We start from the raw sequence: 25,037 nt of genomic DNA on the forward strand, positions 1-25,037 counted from the left end.
CACCTCAGTCTCCCAAGTAGCTGGGACCACAGGCATGTGCCACCATGCCCGGCTACTTTTTGTATTTTTTGTAGAGATGGAGTTTTACCATTTTGCCCAGGCTGGTCTCGAACTCCTGGACTCAAGCGATCCTCCTGCGTTGGCCTCCCAAAGTGCTGGGATTGCGGGTGTGAGTCACTGCACCTGATCCCAAATGAGCTTTTAAAGGAGAGCAGGAGGCTCCATGATTGGCCAGGGAGGGGGCTGGGCTCTGTTTCCAGGGAAGAGGAAGCAGTCAGGTCAGTTCTAGAGGTCAGCTCTCCCAGTTTACAACTGGGGAAGCCGAGGCCCAGAGGGCGCCTGTCGTTAATCAGCGCTGGCACGCTTCTCTCCCCCGCCCCACACGGGCCCTGCTGCACCTGCTTCCTCTTAGGACTGAATGCCCTATGATCCCCACCGAATGGAGAAGGACGCCAGAGGTTACAGGACTGGCCCCTAACCGCTCAGCCGGAAACGGGCTTTGAACCCTGCTGAACTCCGGTGGCACAGGCTGCGCAAGGCTTGCGTCTCCCTGGAAGGGCTACTCCTCTCTGGTCAGCGAAATCTCCTTCCTGCCCAGGAATCTGGCCCCTGACATTTGCCTGGTTGTTCCCCTACCTGAGAGCCCTCGATTTTCCCCTCTGGCCGGGGCAGGAGTGGCAGGGCTGGATGCCAGGGCCCCAGGGGCAGGAATGTGAGTGGGCACCACTCCTTCCCCCACGGGTAAGGTGGACATCCAGCTTTGGACCACATCACAGACACCCAGGCCCCCAGCCACAGCCGGGATCACTCAGCTGAGTCATGTCTCCACTTCCCAGCTGGGCCAGAACTTTTCCATGCTGCCAGGACTTTCAAGAAAACAGCTGTCTGGCTGGTGAGTAGAGGGGCCTGGCCCTGGGTGGCCTTCCTGGCTGGTTGGCCCCAGGGACTCAGCAGGCACAAAAACAGCCTCGCTTCTCCCCAGCTGCTGGCTCAAGGTCTGAGGGACCCTGACAGGCCTGTCCCCGGCTCAGGGCTGGCTGTGCTTCCCTTCCAGGCTGAACAGAAAGCAAAACATCGGCCTGCTGGCCCATGGGGGTTGGGAGGGCGGGTGTCATCGCCCTCTAACAGCCTGGACATTCTTGCAGCCACTTGAGCTCAAGAGGTTTAAAAGTTCCCACTGCTTGGAGGACAAGGACAGCCCAAGAGAGTCTGCTGGTGCAGGCAGTGGATGTCTGATTCCCCCAGGAGCAGGGATTTCTGTGGGACTCATGGAGGACTTTGCGGGCCTGTGAACCTAGCAAGAAAAATGTATGTACTTGTTTTCACCAACATTTAACTCACACACACAGACCCTGGACTCAGGCGGATCAGTCAGTTGTGACTTTGCTGCTCACAGAGACCTCGATAGGGATCCCGCAGCTATTGTCCAGAGAGACATCTCATAGCAGCACTGTCTTTACCTCCTCTTCCAGGCAGGTGCTGTGATCACCCCCACTTTACAGATGAGAAAACCCAGGCTGGGTGATGCCATTACTCAGGGTTCCCCAGCTTGTGAACTGGTATTTGAGCCCAGGTCCATCTGACCCCCTGGGGTTAATGCACTAAACCAGAATTACAGGATTCCACAGTGGCAGACCGCCCCACGCAGGCCCACCTCTGACAGAGGAGAGGGGATGGTTAGAGCTGGTTATTTAATGTGTTATAAAGAAATCCCTATCACTAAATCTCCATCTAGAGTTTTATATGAAACTGACTTTGATTATAGTCTATGCATTTATTTATGCATTTAAAACATTATTCTGGGCAGGGATCCACAGACTTTAATGGAATCGCAAAAGGATCCATGGCATGAAAAGTGTTGAGAACCCTTGCTTTAGAACCTGCTGGTAAAATCATAATGAGGAGGTGGAAAATACAGTGCCACTTCCATGAGGGCAGGGCCTGCCTGTCTCTTGTTCTGGCATCTAAAGGAGTTCTTGGTCAGGAAGAGCATCTGATTTCCCTAAGTTTACACCTTTTTCCTGTTCCCACCCCACTATCTCCATCAGTACCATCAAAGCTGTTGTAGAGTGTCCTGCAAATGCAGCCTCAAGACAAACCCTTCTGGTGAGGCTGCTGCCAGGACGGTTTTCCCATATAAACCCTGGAACAGCCATGTCCCTCAAAAACCACCTATGGGAAAGGTGAGTTCCAGAGGGGTGTACAGAAATGGCTCTGCAAAACCAGTCCAGGTGCAAATCCTGGCCCCATGATTCACTAGCTGGGTGACCTTGAGTGATTTCCCTAACCTTTCTGGCACTTGTTTCCTTATCTGTGACATAGGCTCAATCATAGAACAATAAAAATATTCCATATTTGCTTGATCACATATCTATGCATTTATTCACCCACCCATCCAACCATTCACTCACCCAGCCATCCATCCACCCACCCACCTATTCATCCAACCAGCCAGCCAGCCAGTCATCCATGCACCCATTCCTCCACCCACCCACCCATCAATTCATCCATTCACCCATCCATCCATTCACCCATCTATCCAGTTATCCATCCATTCTTCCATCTACCCATTCATCCACCCATTCCTCCACCCACCCACCCATCAACTCATCCATCCATCCATCCATCCACCCATCCACCTATTCACTGGCCCATCACTCACCCATCCACCTACCCACCCACGCATTCATTCACCCATCCATCTATTCATCTACTCATCCACCCATCCACCCATCACTCCACCTACCCATCCATTTTATTTTTTGATGTGTTTCAGAATACATACATTTCCCCCTAAATACTTCCACATGCAAATCATGAATCAGGCTTTAATATTTCAGAAACTTAATTTTACTTCTAGATATTAAGGTGGCCAAGTCCTGCCTCCTTCTTGCCTCTCCCTACTCCCACTCTGCCTCTCCAGGCTGGGATATCCTAGGGCAAGAACCAGCAGGACCGTGTGAACTCCTCCCAGGCCCCTGGTTTCTGGAGACCCCTCTATGGAGGAGAATCTAAGGACAGCCTGAAGTTGGGTGGTGGAGGTGGCGGTTGCTCCCCCTGAAGCCCCTCAGTGACAGCCAAGCACTTGCTTTTCTGGCAGTTGAGGCTTTTACTTAACTTCGCCTGGGGGTCTCATCAGCTTTGGCACTGGTGCAAGCTCATCACCTTGGACCAGCTGCCTCTAGAAGTGGTGAGCTCGCCATCACTTGAAGTGGTTAAGCAAAGACTGAAAGAAGCTCTGGTGGGGGTGGGAGAATGTTGTACAGAAAATTTAACCCAGAACGGAATTGAACTACATTGGGGCTTCTCAGCTTCTGCACTGTTGATGTTTTGGGCTGGATAACTGTTGCGGAGGCTGACCTCTGCACCGCAGGGCATCCTGCAATAGTCCTGGTCTCAATCTATTATATGCCAGTAGCATCCACCTCCTAAGCAAAATGACAACCCAAAATGCCTCCAGTCATTACCAAATGTTCCCTGGGGGTGAACTTGACCCCAGGCGAGAACATCTGGACTAGAGGAAACCTACAATCCCTTGGACCTTGAAACTCCGCGATTGATCCTGCTCCCCAGGCACCTCCCTCCTCGGTCCCCTCTGTTCACGGTCCTGTAGCCTTTCCGTTGCCATGGAAACTGGAATTGTCTTTGCCTCTTTTTCTTCCTTTGCCCACCCCATTTACACATTCTTTCAACCAACAAACTCCCATGTGCTAGGTCCAGGGAACACGGATGCAAACAGCCCCCGTCTCCTCTTCTGGGGCGAGAGTAACAATGGTCTGACCTCCCTAAGCGGTTTGAGGATTAAGTGAGACGGACAATGCCAGGAAACGCCGAGCAAAATTAGGCGTGGTGGACGTCGTCAGCTCTTAGAATTGCAAGCTCCAAAGAGGAGAGGGGCACCGGGCGACATAGGAGTGGCTGGTTCTGGCTGGGGGACCCGGGGGCGGGGGGAGCGGATACCTCGCCTGCCGTTGGAAGCAGGGTCTGCAGGGTGGAGGCGCTCTGAACGGCGGGGCACAGCAGGTGGCGGGGTTGGAAGCAGCACGTGTGTAGTAACAGAAAAGCCAGGGAGGCAAGTACCGCAAAGCCCCGGAACCCGTCTTGGGGCTTGGTCCTCACCATGGGGGCGCAATGCCCCTGGAGGGTTTTAAGAAGAGTGAGTGGCATGGATGGGGAGTGAGAAGAGGGCAGGAGTGGGATGAAAAGACCAGCAGGCAGGCAGTTTCAGCAGCCCAGGAACTAGGCCGTGGGGGCTCACCCAGTGAGGGAGAAAGAGCCTGGGGGCGGAGCCAGGCTTTTGGAGGAGGAGCCAGACCTCCCGGGGTGGGGCCATGACTGGGGGAGGAGCCATATCTCCGGGGGTGAAACTAGATCTCCTGGGGGTGGAGCCAGGCCACCTGGGGTGGGGCTAGGCTTGGGGGCAAAGCCAGGCTTCTGCAGAGAACCAATGTCCCCTGGTGTTGGAGCCATAACTCAGGGGAGAATCCAGATTTCCCTGAGGTAGAACTAGGTCTTGTGGGGATGGGGCCAGGCCTGGAGCAGGAGCCAGACTTCAAGGGGTGGGGCCAGGCCTCCTGGGGTGGTGCCTTGCTTGGGGATGAGGCCATGACCGTGGGAGGGGCCAGATCTCCTTGGGGTGGAACCCCGTCTCCCTAGGGGTGGGGCTAGGACCAGGACAGGTGCCAGGATCTTGGGGCTGGAGCCAGGCCTGGAGGAGAAGCCAGACCTCAAGGGGTAGGGCCAGGCCTGTGGGTGGGGCCAGGATTCCTGGAGGTGGGGCCATGCTTGAGGGGCCAGTTGTCCCATGGGCAGGGCCAAGTAGGGATGGGGCCAGGTCTTCTGGGAGCTAAGGGAGGTCCAGAGGGTGGAGCCAATTCTGGGGCGGGTCTACACTTGGGGGAGGGCCGAGCCCAGAGGTAGGGCCAAGCCACCGCCTGGTTGGAGAAGCAAATCAAAAGGGATGCCTCCTTGCTGGCCTTCTGGCTGAGCCTCACAGCCTGGTTTTCACAGGGCGCCTTCGGCTTTCGTCAACATCTGTCCAAATAGTACCTTTAAAAATCATTGCCAAAGCGTTTGCTCCCAACGGTTGGAAACGACCATCGGCAGGGGACGGGTTAAACCGATTAAGGTGACGACACCGCGCAGTGATGTGCAGCCAGCGTAACTGTCCCTGTGGAGAATGTCTCGGTGCATCGTCTGGTAGAAGGTACGAGGGCAGACAGCGTGGTCTGCATGCTCTATGCCACCATTTGGGCACGAAAGCAAAACAACGTATAATCGTGTGGTTATCTATGCGTCCAGAATTTCTGGAAAGACCCCAAGAAACTGGTCATATTGCTTGCCTCCAGGAAGCTGGGAGCGGAACAGGGCAGTGAAGGAGACGTCTCACTTCATTCTTGCTTTATTCCTGAGCCAGCCGGGGCTGCGTGTGGCTGCAGGCCACAGAACCAGACACAGGGCCCAGTGCGCCAGGGTGAGTGTTTTGTCCAGTGACAGGTGGCATCCAGGCACAGGCAGTCCTGGCCAGGCAGCAACTCCACTGGAACAGCGACCTCACCCATTCCTGTCCTCTTGACTGCAAGACGGTGGCTCCACCACCAAGGTCACCAGGTGTACCAGGCCGGAGGGAGAGCAGTGCATGGTACAGCTGAGGTAAAGGCTTTTCCAGAAGCCCCCGAACTGACCTGCAGATCTCACTGGCAGCGCTGGGCACATGGCCCTGCCAGCCACAGAGAAGGTCATTTCTCAGCAGCACCCTGGTGCGCTGGACAGAGCTGGAGCTCTGTAGGAAGGAAGGCAGCATGGAGCTCGGGCTGGCACCTCGGGAACTTTGCACTCTGTAACCAGTTCCCTGCCTAATAAATTCAACAGCAGCCAAGGAACCATGGCTGAGAACGTGCCCAGGGGAGCCAACTACTTGTCCCGCCATCCGCACCCCCAGTTCATGTCTGTGGCACGGCCTTGGTGCAGCACCCCCTGCCCCCTGTGGCAGCAGAGGCAGGCACGACTTGGTAGAAGGAGGTTCGAGGCAGCAGGGCCCTGCTTCCTGCTGACGGGAGGATGGGGGCCGTGCCAGGTGACAGGTGAGATGGCAGATGGTGGCGGAGGGGGGTGCCAGTCTGGGAAGTAATGAGGTAGCTCATTATCAGGCGTTGTTTGTGGCTGAGAACTCAGCACTTAGAGCACAGCACCGTCTGCATGCAGGGTCCTCGCTGCCCCTCTATAAAAAGTGCCTTCTGGTCAGCTGGAGATGCAGATCCCAGGCTCTATTACCCGGAGACTGAAACCTGGTGGGTCAGAAGGGGATCAGTAACCTGCATCTTTTTTTTTTTTTTTTTTTTTTTTGAGACGGAGTTTCGCTCTTGTTGCCCAGGCTGGAGTGCAATGGTGCGATCTCGTCTCACTGCAACCTCCACCTCCCGGGTTCAAGCGATTCTCTTGCCTCAGCCTCCCGAGTAGCTGGGATTACAGGCATGTGCCACGACACTTGTCTAATTTTGTATTTTTAGTACAGATGGTGTTTCTCCATTTTGGTCAGGTTGATATTGAACCCCAGACCTCAGGTGATCCGCCCACCTCGGCCACCCACAGTGCTGGGATTACAGGCGTGAGCCACTGCGCCCGGCCTCAACCTGCATTTTTAGACAAGCTCCCAGGTGACTGGGATGCAGAAAGTCCCTGACTTGACTACAGATTTATATCCAGAGGCAGTTTCTTGGGCGCCTCTATGGGTGGGCACAGCTCTACACCCGCTATACATTTGGTTCTGTTTGGTCCCCACTGGAGGATCGCTACCCATGAGGCCAAACTATCACCACCCCATTTCACAGACAAGGAAATGCAAGCCCAGAGAGGTGCAGTCCCGTGGTCTAGGTCACACAGCGCTTCCGGAGGAGCCTGCACCTGGCAGACAGCCTTGGCCTCCTGGGCCAAAAAAGCCCTTGCAGCTGCTCTGTCCTGTTTGGTCTTTTTTTTTTTTTTTTTTTTGAGATGGAGTCTCGCTCTATTACCCAGACTGGAGTGCAGTGGCGTGATCGCGACTCTGCAACCTCTGCCTCCCGGGTTCAAGTGATTCTCCTGCCTTACCTTCCTGAGTAGCTGGGACTATAGGTGCCCACCACCATGCCTGGTTACTTTTTGTATTTTTTAAGTAGAGACGATATTTCACCATTTTGACCAGGCTGGTCTCAAACTCCTGACCTGAAGTGATTCACCCACCTCAGCCTCCTGAAGTGCTGGGATTACAGGCGTGAGCTACTGCGCTTGGCCTGTCCTGTTTGGTCTTGCAACGTATTTGAAGGTCTGGTGCTGTTACCCGCCTTTAACAGACAGGGCGGACTGAGGCCTAAGGGGCTGGGTGACCACTCTGAGTTCCAGCCGTTTCAGAGAGTAGGTGTCTGTATTGGGGTTCTCCAGAAAAACAAAACCAAAAGAGTGCATATGGGTGCGTGTATGAGTGGGGGTGTGTGCGTGTGTGTGTCCATACATATGTGTGCATGTGTGCATTGTGTGTGTGGGTGTGTGTATGCATGCGTGTCCATGCATGTGTGTGCATATTTGTGCACGCACACGTGTGTGCACACGCGTGTGTGTAGGGGTATTTATTTTAAGAAATTGGCTCAAGTGATTGTAGAGGCTGACAAGTCCACAGTCTGCAGGGTGGCCACCAGGCTGACAACCCAGGGACGCGTTGATATTGCAGCTGAAGTCCCAGGTCGTCTGTTGGCAGAATTCCTTCTTGCTTGGGGAATATCAGGTTTTTTGTTCTGTGTTTTTTGTTTCACTGACTGGATGAGGCCCACGTTCTGGAGGGCGGCCTGCTTTACTCAAAGTCCACCGATCAAAATGTTCCTCTCATTCCAAAACACCCTCATGGAAACATCCAGAATAACATCTGACAAACATGTGGGCGCCATTGCCCAGCCAATTTGACACATAAAATTGACCATCACAACACCCAGTAACTTCTTGTTGAATGACTAAATGAACCGTCCCGGGGCCAGGCAAGGCCCGGTTCTGTTAGGACAGATTCCTCATTCATGGGCATGAACTCAGATCTGAAAAAGCTCCCTGTGGCCCATGGCTAGCACCTGCCCGGGTGGCCGCCTCTTGCTGTGGCCTTAGTCCTGGGCTCCTACCTGCTCCCTGCTGGAGGAGACAAGTCCAGGCCAGGGCCAGCTTGACTCCTGCCCGCTGCTTCCGCATGCAGCCATGCCCAGCCCTGCAGGGCATCTCCAGTTCCCGCCAGAATGCTGGTGGCCTCTCCGGAAGCCTGCTAGCTTGTTCCTCACAGGTGGTGGCCTCTGAACACCTACAACCACTTCCTGAGGAATTATGGAGCCTTTTGATTTTAGACATTGACCTTGAGCCTGCAGCTTGGTTTCTCTCTCTCATTATGTAACCTGCCACCTGGGGAGGGTTCCAAGGCTCAGCATGCTGATCAAACCTGGCCATCGTAGGGGAGTACTCGGGGCCCAGGTTCCCTGTTGGCAGGTGGTGTCGCATGGGGGCTCTGGAGTCCAAGTCTGGCTGGAATCCCCACTCTGCTGAGCCTCCCTGGGCCTCAGTATCCTCAGCTGTAAATGGAGAAAACACTAGGACCTGCTTCCAAGGCTGCTGTGGGAACCAAAGGGAAGGAAGCAGGAACCGTCTGCCGCAGGCCTGGGGTGTAGAGGGCTATCCATGAACCAAACACTGCCACGGCCATCAGCATCCTCATCTTTGTGCGTGCCTGTGTGTGTGTGTGTGTGTGTGTGTGTGTGTGTGTGTGTGTATAGGGGCATTTATTTTAAGGAATTGGCTCAAGTCCCGCCTTCTTCCCTTTCCCCACTGTCAGGGGAAGGCTTTGGTGGGGAGGTGGTGTTCTGCCAGGGGCCATACAATCCACCTATCTTCTTGCTAACTTTCAGCGAGTGGCTCACCCTGCCGCCACCCCAGGTGAGTTGTGGATTGAGGAACCCTAGTCCTGATCTCCCATCAGTGGTAGGAAGCCAGGTATCTGTATAGACCAAGAGCGGCAGCAGCCCAGGCCATCTAGAGTGTGGCCTTTGGCAGAATTGTCCAAGTCTGGCTCTGCCCTCTGTGACTGGACAGGAAGCTCGGCTTCTTTGGGCCTCTGACTCCTCCTCCATAAAATAAGGCAGCGCCTCCAGGACAGTGTCAAGAATGAAACAAGAGGCCGGGCGCGGTGGCTCAAGCCTGTAATCCCAGCACTTTGGGAGGCCGAGACGGGTGGATCACGAGGTCAGGAGATCGAGACCATCCTGGCTAACACCGTGAAACCCCGCCTCTACTAAAAAATACAAAAACTAGCCGGGCGAGGTGGCGGGCGCCTGTAGTCCCAGCTACTCGGGACGCTGAGGCAGGAGAATGGCGTAAACCCGGGAGGCGGAGCTTGCAGTGAGCTGAGATCCGGCCACTGCACTCCAGCCTGGGCGATAGAGCGAGACTCTGTCTCAAAAAAAAAAAAAAAAGAATGAAACAAGAGATTGCAGGTGCTGTGGTTTGAATGTCTGTCCCCTCTGAAATGCATGTTGAAACTTAATCCCCGATGGGCCGTGTTGAGAGGTGGGGCCTTTTAAGAGGTGACTGGGTAGTGAGGACTGTGCCATTCCTGGGTTAATGGGTTAACAGAGGAGTGAGTTCTCATGGAAGCAGACTGTGGCTTTATTCGAAAGACCTGAGCTTGATGCTCAGCCCCTGTACCAGGGGATGCTCTGTGCCACCTCGGGGTGCCACAGAGGGTTCCTATTGGCAAGAAGACTCCCCCCAACCTTGAACTTCTCAGACTCCATAACTGTAAGAAATTCCTTTGCTTTGTAAATTTCCCAGTTTCAGGTATTCTGTTATAAGCAACAGAACATGGACTAAGGCAGTAGGAAAGGGGCTTATCCTATAGCCTGGCAGACAGTGAGGACCCCAAATAAAAATACACACCAAGGTGTTGTCAAGAGCGGCCTGTCCATGAGGGGTCCGGGCCCTTCTTATACTGGGCTATTCGCCTGGTACTGCATTAACTTCTTTTTAACGTGTGCATTTAGTACATTCACAGAGTTGTTGCTACCGTTACCAGTATTTAATTCCAGAACTTTTCTTTTTTTTTTTTTTTTTTTTTTTTGAGACGGAGTCTCGCTCTGTCGCCCAGTCTGGAGTGCAGTGGCGCAATCTCGGCTCACTGCAAGCTCCGCCTCCCGGGTTTACGCCATTCTCCTGCCTCAGCCTCCTGAGTAGCTGGGACTACAGGCGCCCGCCATCTCGCCCGGCTAGTTTTTTTTTGTATTTCTTAGTAGAGACGGGGTTTCACCGTGTTAGCCAGGATGGTCTCGATCTCCTGACCTCGTGATCCACCCGTCTCGGCCTCCCAAAGTGCTGGGATTACAGGCTTGAGCCACCACGCCCGGCCTCTTTTTTTTTTTTTTTTTTGAGATGGAGTCTCGCTCTGTCGCCGGGGCTGGAGTGCAGTGGCGCCATCTCAACTCACTGCAAGCTCCACCTCCCGAGTTCACACCATTCTCCTGCCGCAGCTTCCCAAGTAGCTGGGACTACAGGCACCCGCCACTATGCCCGGCTAATTTTTTGTATTTTTAGTAGAGACAGGGTTTCACCGTGTTAGTCAGGATGGTCTCGATCTCCTGGCCTCGTGATCTGCCCGCCTGGGCCTCCCAAGGTGCTGGGATGACAGGCGTGAGCCACCGTGCCCGGCCCTGTACTAGTAGAGTTTTAATGGACGTATATGGCATACATGCGAAAATCGCACGAGTCATAAATGCACCACGAGCTGAATTTGCACAGGGTGCACACAGCCATGTAACAGCACCCAGGTAAAGAAATAGAGCATTACCGGCCCCCAGAAGACCCATTCATGTCCCCTCCTAGACTGTCCACACCCTGACAGTAATCAGTAATCTGACCATTAATCAGCTTTATCTCTGAGATTAGGCCAGGCTCAGCAGCTCATGCCTGTAATCCTAACACTTTGGGAGGCCGTGGTGGATGGATCACTTCGGGTTAGGAGTTCGAGACCAGCCTGGTTAACATGGTGAAACCCTGTCGCTACCAAAAATACAAAATTTAGCTGGGTGTTTTGGTGTGTGCCTGTAATCCCAGCTACTTGGGAGGCTGAGGCAGGAGAATTGCTTGAACTCAGGAGGCGGAGGTTGCAGTGAGCTGAGATTAAGCCTCTGCACTCCAGCCTGGGCAACAGAATAAAACTTCATCTTAAAAAAAAAAAAAAAAAGCCAGGCGCAGTGGCTCATGCCTGTAATCTCAGCACTTTGGGAGGCCAAGGCGGGTGGATCACAAGATCAGGAGATCAAGTCCATCCTAGCTAACATGGTGAAACCTCATCTCTACTAAAAATACAAAAAATTAGCAGGGCATGGTGGCACGCGCCTGTAGTTCCAGCTACTTGGGAGGCTGAGGCAGAAGAATGGCATGAACCCAGGAGGTGGAGCTTTCAGTGAGCCGAGATTGCTCCACTGCACTCCAGCCTGGGCCACAGAGCAAGACTCCATCTCAAAAAAAAAAAAAAAAAAAGGTTTATCCCTGAGATTTCCATCAGTGAAAGTAGACAGCATGTGCTTTCTGTGTGTCGGGCTTCTTTCGCCCATTGCTACATTTGTGCAAGTCATGCATGCTGTTGTATGCTGTTTTAGCTCATTCATGTTCATTGCTGCATAGTATTCCCTGATATTCCATGGTACAAATAGACCAAATCAGAGTATTCATTTGTGTGGGTTGCTCACAGTTAGGGCTGACACCATTCATGCTGCTGTGACTATTCCTGCATATGTCCCTTGGTGGACAAATGCAGTCACATCTGTTGAGCCCTGGGAGTGAGACCTGAGGTCATGGGCGGTGCGTGGTCAGCTTTCATAGATGTTGTCAGTTCCACAAAGTCCTGCAAGTAAAGACTCTCTAGTTGCATCAGAGAGTTCCCATTGTTCTACATTTTTGCCTTCCATTAACTTTTTTTTTTTTAACTGTTTTGTTGAAATACAATTCACATACCATACAATTCATCCATTTAAAGTTGACAGGCCAACAGCAGTTAGTGGATTCATGGGGTTGTGCAGCCATCACCACAGTCAGTTCTGGAACATTTTCATCACTCCTGAACTCCTACCTGTCAATCCTCAATCCTTCCATCCCTCAGCACTGTGTCTACAATTTGGGCATTTCATACACATTGAATCATACGATCTTTGTCTTTGGTTTGGCTTCGTTTACCCAGCATGATGTTTTCAAGGTTCATCCACACTGTAGCACGCGTAAGGATCCATTCCTTTTCATGGCTGAGTAATATTCCATCACATGGACAGATCAGGTTTTGTTTAACCATTTGTCATTTGATGGGCATTTGGGTTGGTTCCACCTTTTGGCTGTTGTGAACGTGGCTTCTGTGAACATTCACGTGCAAGCTTTTAGACGGACAGATGTTTTCCATTTCCTTGGGTAGATATCCGGCGCAGCGGGGGGCACAAAAATGTGGTAACTCTTGGTTAAACTGTTTGAGGAACTGCCAGACGGATTTCCATGGCAGTTGCGCTGTTTTACATCCTCACTAGAGCTGTCTCTGTGGCGAGAAAACATGCCGCTCCTCCACACAGTGCTGCGCACAGGCAAACCTCGCAGGGCTTGGCATCTTTTTGTTGGGGTCGGGAGGGGACGAGGTAGTGTCTGCTTCGATGATGGGGTCAGCATCTGGGCAGTGTCCAAGGGGCAGGAGGGGACGAGTTAGTGTCTGCTTCGATGATGGGGTCGGCACCTGGGCAGTGTCCAGTGTCTGCTTTGATGACGGGGTCAGCATCTGGGCAGTGTCCAGGACACTCTTGTTGGTCTGGCACGAATACTGTGGCCATGGCGATGTCTCAAGGTGGCATCCTGCCCAGAGTCCCCAGCAGGACCTGCTGCCCACAGCCTCGAGCCCCTCACTGTGAACTGTCACGTTCCCTGGTTGGCAGGAGTCTCCGGGGAAGAACAATTGGTGTGAACTCCCCGTGCGGGGTGGGGGCTGGGTGCAGGGAAGTCTCATCATTTCTAGGGAATTTCACAGAGGCTGCCCAATGGGCTGTTCCAAACCCATGTGTGCCCAAAGCCCACTCCGGTCAGTTGGAGAAGGGGGCCCTCAGACAGCCCTTGGTCCTTAGTCCCTTGTAATCCAGAGAGTTCCCTTTGGAATGGAGAAATTCCCCAGAACAAGAGGAGGGGTGACCTTGGGCAAGTCCCTCCCCATCCCGGGTCTTTGCATGCCCATCCGTGGGGCACAGGGTACACCTAGCGATGCCCAGGGCTCTCCCTGCCCTGAGCTCTCTGGGGAAGCTGGGATGAACTGCAAAGCAGCCAGCTCTTTTTGGGTAAAAATCCTCCAGGCTCATTTGCCAGGTGGTGGCTGTCCCTAAGGCCTTGTGAGTCTATATTCCAGAGCCTAAGAACGCCTGGTGGTGAAGGCCAGCCACCCTGGCCGCAGACTGCCCCGTGTCCACAGAGCCCTTGGGCCTCCCAGTGGTGAGGAGGGAGAAGGAACAGCTGCTGGAAAATGCCAGACGTCTTCATTGTGATCGGCATGAGGGTTCGCTCCAAGCACGGAGGCTGGTTCTCCTTCCCTCCTTTATTTGCTCAGCTTTGAGCTCACAGACTGACACTTACCAGGAGTTTAACAAATATTTATCGAATGAATGAATTCATTCATTTGCTTATTCAATCAAGAAGATTGAAATCTTACAGTCAGAAGCTGCAGCCACAGAGGCAGCCCAAAGCTTGTTTATTAAATGCCGGCTCTGGTGGCCGTGTCCTGCCAGCATGGTCTGGTGTGGCCTCCATGGCGCCCTTGGGAGGAGGCTGATAATATGGCACAAGGTGCTCACAGCTCCTGACATGGCCCCACCTGGAGGCTGGGGAGGTGGGGAGGGAAAGGTGAGCACCATCATTGCATGAGGGGGACTCCTGCCCAGCGACAAAGGCAAGGCTGCTGGGAACAGTGCTGGGTGCGGGGGTCGCCTTTCCCTCACCTGAACGCCATTCACACCCGTCTTCATTTTTCTTCTGAGTCACATTCTCGAGCCTGGAGGAGGTCATCTATTACTGGAGTTTTAAGCTGCTTTGTGAACCACAGGACAGCTGGCCGCTTGGTGAGGCCTGTTCCGCCCTGGGGGCCTCATGGTGCGGGGAGAGCAGGATTTTTAAAATCTAACCAGAGGTGGGCCGGGCGCGGTGGCTCAAGCCTGTAATCCCAGCACTTTGGGAGGCCGAGACGGGCGGATCACGAGGTCAGGAGATCGAGACCATCCTGGCTAACAGTGAAACCCCGTCTCTACTAAAAAATACAAAAAAACGAGCTGGGCGAGGTGGCGGGCGCCTGTAGTCCCAGCTACTTGGGAGGCTGAGGCAGGAGAATGGCGTAAACCCGGGAGGCGGAGCTTGCAGTGAGCTGAGATCCAGCCACTGCACTCCAACCTGGGCGACAGAGGGAGACTCCGTCTCAAAAAAAAAAAAAAAAAAAAAAATCTAACCAGAGGTGATGAGCAGAGCAGCCCCAGCAGAGCGAAGACAAATGAGGCAGGGGCCAGGGGACGTCCTGGGAAACCCAGATCCAGGTCATTTTTTGGCTGAGACCCACCGTGGGGCTGTGCTGGGCCAGGAAAGACCTATGACTGCTCAAGGCCATTCTAATGCCCTCAGTTCTTTTCTTTTTTAGGGATGGAGTCTCACTCCGTCACCCAGGCTGGAGTGCAGTGGCATGATCTCGGCTCCCTGTGGCCTCAGCCTTCCAGGTTCAAGCGATTCTCCTGCCTCAGCCTCTCGAGTAGCTGGGATTACAGGCGCCTGCCATCATGCAGGAGGCTACACCTGTGCCTTACTTACAGGCTGTGCACTGTCCATGAGCCCTGGTGGGGTTGTGATTATTGCTGGTAGGAGGCCGGGGGCAAGGCCAGAAGCCTGGAGGCCGTGTGAGGATCACGCCTCGTGAGCCAGGTAGGAGGCTGCTGGAGAGAGAGATGACAGGGTGCAAGCTGCACAATATAGAACTGAAGGCATTGGCTGAGCGCGGTGACTCATACCTGTAGTCCCAACACTTTGGGAAGCTGAGGCAGGTGGATCACTTGAGGTTAGGAGTTCAAAACCAGACTGGCCAACATGGTGAAACCCCCGTCTCTACTAAAAATACAGTAGCCCCCTGGCATGGCTCTGCTGCCTGGGCTGGGGTCTGCCCAATGCTTCTAGTTCCCACCCACACTCCCCTCCCCAGGAGGATGCCCCTGAGAAGTTGGCCTACCTGGTTCTCTGCAGTCTCTGGGGTACCTGCCCCCTGACCTTCAGCCAGGTCCTGCCCCTAGTATGTCCCCTGAGGTGAGAAACCTGTCTATCACCGTGTTTGTCAAGGACCAAACTTCGTTGTACACACAAATGTGCACTGCACAATTTTACTCCACCCTTTACCAGGAACGCAAGGATTTTGCCGATGGAGGGGAGACTGCTTTGTGTTCAGAACTCTGGTTCAGGCCGGGCGCGGTGGCTCAAGCCTGTAATCCCAGCACTTTGGGAGGCCGAGACGGGCGGATCACGAGGTCAGGAGATCGAGACCATCCTGGCTAACACGGTGAAACCCCGTCTCTACTAAAAAATACAAAAAAAAAAACTAGCCGGGCGAGGTAGCGGGCGCCTGTAGTCCCAGCTATTCGGGAGGCTGAGGCAGGAGAATGGCGTAAACCCCGGAGGCGGAGTTTGAAGTGAGCTGAGATCCGGCCACTGCACTCCAGCCCGGGTGACAGAGCGAGACTCCGTCTCAAAAAAAAAAAAAAAAAAAAAAAAAAGAACTCTGGTTCAGAACAGAGGTTTTCACACTTTGGAAAACCACATCCCCCGTGGCCAAGTGGTATAAGGTAGGGGAGTGCTCCAGGCGCCGCCCAGGGCTGGGTGCCACTGTTTGCTGTCATGCCCACTGTGGGCCACCATGGCAAGCAGATGACAGCCCTGTTCTCTTCCCCGGGGTGACATGGAAAACCCATTATTTTATATTTATGTTTATTCATTTCTGATCCACTGCATATTTCAGTTGGGGCGTTATTGAAAAGGTGTTTTGTAGGTTTACATGCATTTCATTTCAGGATAGCAATCGGCATATAAAATTATGTGCTGTAAAGAAGGAGGTTGATCTGTCGGGTTGAACACTACCAGCTGGGCAGATGCACCCTTGGGGCTGGTTGAATGCTTTAAAAAAATTTTTTTTAGCTCAGCCACTGCTTTTTATTTTTAAAGCTTTATTGAGGTATAATTAATATATTGAAATCTGGCCAAGTACAGTGACTCATGCCTGTAATCCCAGCACTTTGAGAGGCCAAGGTGGGTGGATCACTTGAGATCAGGAGTTCGAGAACAGCCTGACCAACATGGCAAAACCCCATCTCTTCAAAAAATACAAAAATTAGCCGGGTGTGATGGCACACACCTGTGATCCCAGCTACTTGGGAGGTTGAGGTATGAGAATCACTTGAACCTGGGAAGTGGAGGTTGCAGTAAGTCAAGATCATGCTACTGCACTCCAGCCTGGGCAACAGAGCAAGACTCTGTCTTAAAAAAAAAAAAAACTGCACATATTTAATGCATAATTTGATAAGTTTGGACATAGGCAAACAGTCATGATACCAACACCATGATCAGAGAAATCAACATATCCAGCACTTCCAGAGCACTCCCCATGTCCCCATTATTTGTGGTAAGAACACAGTGCGAGATCTGTCCTCAAAGTCTTTTTTTCTTTTTTTTGAGATGGAGTCTCGCTCTGTTGCCCAGGCTGAAGTGCAGTGGTGCGATCTCGGCTCACTGCAACCTCTGCCTCCAGGGTTCAAGTGATTCTCCTGCCTCAGCCTCCTGAGTAGCTGGGATTACAGGTGCCCGCCACCAAGTCTGGCTGATTTTTGCATTTTTAGTAAAGACAGGAATTCACCATGTTGGCCAGGCTGGTCTGGAACTCCTGACCTCAGATGATCCATCTGCCTCAGCCTCCCAAAGTGCTGGGATTACAGGTATGAGCCACCACGCCTGGCCTATTTTTTATTTTTATTTTATTTTATTTTGAGACAGTGTCTCACTCTGTCACGCAGGCTGGAGTATAGTGGTACATTCATAGCTCACTGTAGCCTCAAACTCCCAGGCTCAAGTGATCCTCCTACCTCAGTCTCCCAAGTAGCTGGGACCACAGGTGCATGCCTCTACACTGGGCTAATTTTTAATCTTTTTGCAGAGATGGGGTCTCACTACTGCCTTGAACTCCCGGCCTCAAGCGACCCTCCCGCCTCTGCGTGAGCCACCTCACCCAGCTCCCAGTGATGTTTTTACGTGATTTCTTAAAATTAGGATCCAAATATTATCCACGCCATGCATCTTGTGGTTCTGTTGCTTTTCCCTCCCTGGCCCCTACCCCGCTTCCCCAGCCTACCCCACCCTAAGACAGCAGGGACACCCACTTTCCCCGTCCAAAGTGGCCTTCCCATCTCCCATCTGTGCATCCAACCAAGATTCGAGGAGCACCCACCTCGTGCTAAGGACTGGGGCACATTCCTGAAGATGACTCTGGTCCCTGCCATGTGGACAGCAGAGACTAGAGGAGGAGAGAGCGGAGACAAGCGTTAGAAAAAGAGTGGCTGATCACTCCAGACTCTGCTGAGAGGTGAGGTGCCTCCCCCTGCCTGCTCCCTCCTCCCTGCACTGATCCCTTCCTCCTGCCCCCAGCGGGCCGCCTGGTTAATTACCGCTGCCTCCCAGCTTCTCCAGCTCCCACACCTCCGACTCCCCAGCCTAAGGGAGGGCTCCTTGGTCCCCTTCCTGAATGATATTTACATGCCAGCCACGCTGGGCTCCAGAAAGAGGAGGACTGTGGCAATTTCCTTTTTATCAACCAGGCTCAGAGAAGTCGATAACATGCCAGAGTCACCCAGAAATGAACCCTCGGAGGCAGGATTCAAACCCAGCAGGGCCTCAGGGTCACGCTGTTTTTTCCCCTAGGGTTGAGAGAGCGGGATCCGGGTGGACACTGAATTCCTCCGAGCTTAGATGAGCTGTATCAGGGTTCGGCAAACCACGTCCCTTGGGCCAAATCCCACGGCAGCCTACTTTTGTGAATAAAGTTTTATTGGAACACAGCCACACCTGTGCATTGACATATTACTTATGGCCGTTCTGTTTCTCCAATGGCAGAGCCCAGGGGTTGCAACAGAGACCATTTGTGCAAAAGCCAAAAATCTTCACTATCCAGCCCTTTACAGGAAAAGTTGGCCAAACCCTATGCTATATGTTTAGCAGAACAAAGAGAGAAAGAAACCTGTAGGAGCCTCTCTTCCCCAAAACCTAAATTATTTACAATTTAAATTTAAAGCCACTTTCATTCAGTGGCCTATTCTTGAACTGGCTCTGAAAAGGATTCCTTGTTCTGGAAGGCAGACGGTGTGAGACTGTAGAGGTGAGAGTGAAAATCTTAAGGCCCATGTCTGAATTCTAAGGATATACTTCCCAATCTGTGTGCATTCCTTGCATGAACTATTCAATTTAAATTTTTAAAAAGAGGAAGAAAATAGCCATCTCCATGGTTTTTCCTTCTCATTGCTCCAATTCCATAACAACAAGCCCTCCAGCAAGCCTCAATTTATTCAAATTCCCAAGCTGGGTTTGGAGGGGCGGGAGACAGAAATCCTGTCCCCCAGATCGGATCATGCTGTCACCAGAATGGGTTTGGTATTTTTTTCCAGCGAGTGTCTTGGTTTGTGTGAGGACAGATGATGGTGTCACGCCCACGCTGGGTATGAGAGGGGAGAGGAGTCCGCAGGGGGAGCCGGGAGACTGCCCGCTTCCTCAAAGCCTGGACCCATAAGGAGGCGTTCCCCGGCATCCATGAACCTCTCCAAGCAACTGCCTGCCCACAGCCGGCAGGAATCAGTCCTGGCCTGTAAGTGCATGAATTTCTCTGGGCTGCCATAACAAACACCACAGCCAGGGACTTAAGCTACAAGAATCATTCTCTCACTCTGGAGGCCAGAAGGCTGCGATCAAGGCGTGGGCAAGGCTGGTTCCTTCCCAGGGCAGTGAGGGGGCACCTGGTCCAGGCCGCGCTCCTCAGCTGGTAGCTGGCAACTTCCCTCTGTGTTTCTTCACGTCGTCTTCCCTCAGGGCATGTCTGTGTCCAAATTTCCCCTTTTTATAAAGACCCTGGTCATATCGGATTACAGCCCACCCTAATGACCTCATTTTAATTTGATCACCTCCCTGTCACCAAATAAAGTCACATTCAGAGGTACAGGGGTTATGACTTGGGAGAGTTCGTATGATAGCTTCACCCATGTCAAGGAGTGGACAGCGGGCTGGTTGGGCGGACGACGGAGCTGGGTGCAGAAAGCTTTGGTGGAGGTGACCCAGATGGCAGGTGCAAGCAAGTGTGGCAATGGTGGCCCCCACCCTCATGACCACAGGACCCCAACTCTTTTTTTTTTTTTTGAGACAGAGTCTTGCTCTGTCGCCCAGGCTGGAGTGCAATGGTGCGATCTTGGCTCACTGCAACCTCCACCTCCTGGGTTCAAGCGACTCTTCTGCCTCAGCCTCCTGAGTAGCTGGGATTACAGGCATGTGCCGCCACTCCTGGCTAATTTTTGTATTTTTAGTAGAGACAAGGTTTCACCATGTTGGCCAGGCTGGTTTTGAACTCCTAACCTCAAGTGATCCGCCTGCCTCGGCATCCCAAAGTGCTGGGATTATAGGCGTGAGCCACCACATCCAGCCTCTTTCTCCAATCCCAGCCTTCTGGACTCGGAGTCACCGTGGGCATCTATGGGGCAGGCAGCCTGTGGGGGTGAACACAGTGATTCATGCTGTCTGCCCCGATACGCCAACAGCGCCCGGGGAGGAATGGCTGGTGTTGCAGTTGAACCCCTGCAAGGCAGCCACTAGCATCTCATATTCCCTGGGTAACAGCAGGTACCCTCTCCCACTCATCCACTGGGGGGGTCTCGTGGCCTCCCAGCTGAATGAGGGGCTTACCCCTCCCACCCCTCTGTGAGGCACAGACTGCACCTGAACGAGCCTGTCCTCCACACCCTGGCACCAGCTACCCCTCCTCAGCTTTTAAAATACTTCAAAAAGCAGTTATCAAGAAATAATACTGATCAGGCCAGGCACAGTGGCCCATACCTGTAATCCCAGCACTTTGGGAGGCCAAGGCGGGAGGATCATTTGAACCCAGGAGTGTGAGGCCAGTCTGGGCAACATGGAGGGACCCCATCTCTAAAAAATAAAAAATAATTAGCTGGCATTATAAATTTAAAAATTTACTCCCAGTTACTCAGGAGGCTGAGGCAGGAGGATGGCTCGAGCCCAGGTGGTTTCAGTGAGCTGTGATTGTGCCACTCACTCCAGCCTGGGCAACAGTAAGACCTTGTCTCAAAAATAGGCCAGGCACAGTGGCTCACACCTGTAATCCCAGCACTTTGGGAGGCCAAGACAGGTGGTGGATCACTTGAGGTCAGGAGTTTGAGACCAGCCTGACCAACATGGTGAAACCATGTCTCTACCAAAAATATTTTTTAAATTAGCCAGGCGTGGTGGCATGCGCCTGGAATCCCAGCTTCTCAGGAGGCTGACGCAGGAGAATTGCTTGAACTCGGGAGGCGGGGTCTGCAGTGAGCCAAGATCGTGCCACTGCACTCCAGCCTGGGTGATGGAGTGAGACTCCGTCTCAGAAAAATAAATAAGTACATGAATAACACTAATCAGAATTTCTTGTGTTCCATATTTCACAGACGCTTTCACACAGAGCCCTTAGAAGCCCCATGAGGAAGGCCCTGCAGGGAGAATGCTCAGAGATGGAAAGTCACTGCGCAAGGCCACACAGCTGAGACCTAAACGCTGAATATCTCCAGGGCTGTCCCGTTGATATCTTCCAACAACACGTGCACAGAGACAGCCGTCAGCGGGGACGCTGCCTGGATGGAGGACAGCTAGTTTGGCATTCGCTTTGGAACAATCTGGGGGAGGTAGAATGGGGGTATGGAGGAGAAAAGATGCCTCCCAGGTGGAAGCTGGTGATAGGCCCCAGGTGGGCACCCCAGGTGGCACCCTAGGTGAGCACACGGGGTTCATGACACTCTGCCTTCTTAGATAGATGCATGTTTGTCATTTTCCATAGTAAATGTTTTTTTTTTCAATGATCTTGAGTAAGCATATGAGATAGCATTAAATATAAGGCAAAGCTTCCCTCCACTCCCAGAACAGATCCCTTTCAACAAGGGGTGTGGTGGATGTGGTGGAGCTAACACAAGGCTGGCTATGCAGGAGAATCGCTTAAACCCGGGAGGTGGCCGTTGCAGCGAGCTAAGACAGCGCCATTGCACCCCAACCTGGGCAACAAGAGGGGAACTTCGTCTCAAAAAAGAAAGGACTAGCCACGTATTGATCATTATGGAAGGTCACTGGCAGGTACACGGGTGTTTTTTTTTTTTGGGAGGGGGGAAGGAGTTTTGCTTTGTTGCCCAGGCTGAAGTACAATGGCACAATCTCAGCTCACTGCAACCTCCACCTCCCACGTTCAAGTGATTCTCCTGCATCAGCCTCCCGACTTGCTGGGATTACAGGTGCGCACCACCACGCTGGGCTAATTTTTGTATTTTTAGTAGAGACAGGGTTTCACCATCTTGGCCAGGCTGATCTCGAACTCCCAACCTCAAGTGATCCACCCACCTTGGCCTCCCAAAGTGCTGGGATGACAGGCGTGAACCACCGCACCCAGCCATGGGTGTTTATTATACTATTGACACTACCCTTTTATGGGCTTGCAAATCTCCAAAATAAAAAAGAAATAATCATAAGAACAAACTATATCAGTTTAAAAAGAAAGTCATCTCATAATTGAGTCTTTACAGGTTAGTTTTTTTTTTTTTTGAGGCAGAGTCTCGCTCTGTCGCCCAGGCTGGAGTGCAGTGACGCAATCTCGGCTCACTGCAAGCTCCGCCTCCCGGGTTCACGCCATTCTCCTGCCTCAGCCTCCTGAGTAGCTGGGACTACAGGCGCCCACCACCGTGCCCGGCTAATTTTTTTAATTTTTAATAGAGATGGGGTTTCACTGTGGTCTCGATCTCCTGACCTTGTGATTCGCCCGCCTCGACCTCCCAAAGTGGTGGGATGACAGGCGTGAGCCACCGCGCCCGGCCTACAGGTTAGTCTTTTAATGATTTCACGTTGCACAACCAAGTATTGTTTGGGGAAGACACCTTGTTCTGAAACAACCTCAAGTGAGGCTCTACTAAGAAATTCTGAGGAGAAACTGAGGGAAGCAATAACAAAGGAGGCAAAAATAACAACAACAACAACAACACCACCCTACAAATTCAGCAGCTGTCCCTGGGTGAGGAGCTCCCAGTGTAGATGTGGCATGAATAAGCCTTTTAAACATGTCTTTAAAAAGAAATACTGGGCCAGGCACGGTGGCTCACCCCTGTAATCTCAGCACTTTGGGAGGTTGAGGCAGGAGGATCACTTGATCCCTGGTGTTTGAGACCAGCCTGAGCAACATAGCAAGACCTTCTCCCTACAAAAAATAAAATAAACATCAATTAGCTGGGCATGGGGGTGGGCGGCAGCAGTCCTGGCTACTCAGGAGACTGAGGCGAGATAATCGCTTGAGCCCAGGAAGTCGAGGCGACAGGGAACCATGATTGCACCACTGCCTCCAGCCTGGGTGACAGAGTGAGACCCCGTCTTGAAAAAAAAAAAAAAAGAAAGAAAGGAAAAAAAGAAAAGAAAAAAAGAAACACTGGTTGTGAGAAGCAGAACCCAAGCCAGTAAGTCAGAAAGCAGGGGTGGGTGGGCGGGGGGGCACGGAATAAAACCTGTGGTAATTTTCTTTTTTTTTTTTTCAGAGTCTTTTTTTTTTTCAAAGTCTTTCAAAGTCTTTTTCAGAGTCTTTTTTTTTTTTTAAAGTCTTGCTCTGTCGCCCAGGCTGGAGCGCAATGGCATGATCTTGGCTCACTGCAACCTTTGCCTCCTGGGTTCAAGAGATCCTCCCACCTCAGCCTCCCATGTAGCTGGGACTACAGGTGCACACCACCATGCCCAACTAATTTTTTTTTTTTTTTTTTGAGACGGAGTCTCGCTCTGTCGCCCAGGCTGGAGTGCAGTGGCGGATCTCAGCTCACTGCAAGCTCCGCCTCCCGGTTTACGCCATTCTCCTGCCTCAGCCTCCCGAGTAGCTGGGACTACAGGCGCCCGCCACCACGCCCGGCTAGTTTTTTGTATTTTTTAGTAGAGACGGGGTTTCACTGTGTTAGCCAGGATGGTCTCGATCTCCTGACCTCGTGATCCGCCCGTCTCGGCCTCCCAGAGTGCTGGGATTACAGGCTTGAGCCACCGCGCCCGGCCCCAACTAATTTTTATATTTTTTATAGAGACGGGGTTTCACCATGTTGGCCAGGCTGGTCTCAAAATCCTGGGCTCACATGATCTTCCCACCTCGGCCTCCCAAAGTGCTGGGATTACAGGCGTGAGTCCCCATGCCTGGCAGAGGGTTGTGTCTTGACAAAATGACCCTCAACAGTGCCCCGAGTGGATTAAAATCTCAAAGAACTCAGAAGCGAAAAGAAGATGATGTGCTTCGGAAAACAGAGCTGGAAGACTCAAGAAGTGGTTCTTGAAGATAATGACACCGATGTTGATGACACAGGTGATGGATGGGAGTAAAGGGACCCGAATGTGACGCAGAAGAAGCATGTCTTCTAAATCAATGCATTGCATGAGGGTGAGTCAACTGCTGCACTGTCAACCCAGACATTTACAAGAGGTGACGCTGTGGGCTTCTTCACACAAGTTCTAGTTGGGTGTGTGTGGGTGGTCTTCCACATGGTGACTCAGGGCCCAGGCCCTCTGCTTGTGGTGGATTCACCATCACCTAGGCTCCAGTGTCTGGGGAGGATTCCCGGCATCCAGCCAGCAGATGGTGAAGACTTGGGAAGGCTGGGTGTGGGGAGTTTCCAAGGCCAGGCATGGAAGCAGTGCCCACCATTATGTCCCAATCTCATTGGACAGACTCTGTCATGTGACTGTCCTGACTGCAAGGGAGGCTTGGAAATGGAGACAACCTGTATTGTTAGGAGTAAGAGGAAGCAATTTGATGAACAACTGGCTACTCTCTACCACACATTCTATCTTATCTCACTTTTGATTTCAAAATGCATTTCTAATTTAATCAATGAATTATATTTTATAAGCACTCTTGTGACTTTTCCATCCACAATCAAAACATTTACATCTTCAAGATGGATAAAAAACATTTTGGAGGATCCAGTTGGACATTGCCCTGTATTTACAGTTCCCTTGTATGTAAGGCACAAGTGTTAGTTCTTGGTTTGGAAAGATGTTTGCATTAGAGTCAGTGAAAAAAGCAAGTTAAAGAGCTCACAGCTACGGAGTTCCTACTGTTGCCCACACGTCAGCAACTCGGGAGGTGAGTGGCTTGGCTGGAGGGTTCGGCGTGGGACCCCCACAGCGTGGCTTCAGCATGTATTGCCTCCTGTGACGACACAGGAGGTAGAAGGTGATTTTATCTCTCTGAAAAAAAAATGTGGTGTATATGCATGGAAAAATGTGTATAAAGAAACACCCCAAAATATTAATAGTGGCAATGCCTTGAGAATAGAAAGGGGGGGAATTTTAGCAAAATAGTCGTAAACATTTTATTGCCCGGACATATGGAAAAGTGCACAAATTGTGAACGTCCGGCTTCAGGAATTTTCACAAATGAAATTCCCACGTATAATCAGCATCCGATTAAGCCATAGAACATTCCAGACCTGCTTCCAGGCCCTCCCTCTTCTCCCAAGGGTGGCCAGCCCAGCTCTGAATGCCCCAGGCCAGTTTCCAAGGTTGTGGTCTCTGAGTCATCATAAACGGAGCCTCCTAGGGTCTGGCCTCTTGCACACAGATTCATGCTGTGAGAGTCATCTTTGCCGTGTGTGCACGAAGCTGTTCATTCCCTTGCTGTAGAGTGGAGTAGAGGCGATTTC

The 25,037-nt window shown here is 52.2% G+C and overlaps 2 long non-coding RNA genes across 3 annotated transcripts; both read left to right on the forward strand.

The window, feature by feature from the left end:
• Positions 1-367: 367 nt before the first annotated feature.
• On the forward strand, positions 368-15,498 carry LOC117088178. 2 transcript variants are annotated; one of them, XR_004439040.1, is made up of 3 exons: positions 368-892; positions 14,696-14,973; positions 15,442-15,498. It is a non-coding gene; the product is annotated as an uncharacterized LOC117088178 (long non-coding RNA). The 2 variants fall into 2 exon arrangements; XR_004439039.1 differs by lacking the exon at positions 368-892 and adding an exon at positions 11,543-14,129.
• A 346-nt stretch (positions 15,499-15,844) lies between these two features.
• LOC117088177 lies at positions 15,845-21,414 on the forward strand. The gene is made up of 4 exons (XR_004439038.1): positions 15,845-15,881; positions 17,243-17,668; positions 18,744-18,940; positions 20,784-21,414. It is a non-coding gene; the product is annotated as an uncharacterized LOC117088177 (long non-coding RNA).
• The last annotated feature ends 3,623 nt before the right edge of the window (positions 21,415-25,037 follow it).

Source organism: Trachypithecus francoisi, unplaced genomic scaffold, assembly GCF_009764315.1.
Source record: "Trachypithecus francoisi isolate TF-2019V2 unplaced genomic scaffold, Tfra_2.0 Lachesis_group10, whole genome shotgun sequence".
NCBI classification, from domain to species: domain Eukaryota; kingdom Metazoa; phylum Chordata; class Mammalia; order Primates; family Cercopithecidae; genus Trachypithecus; species Trachypithecus francoisi.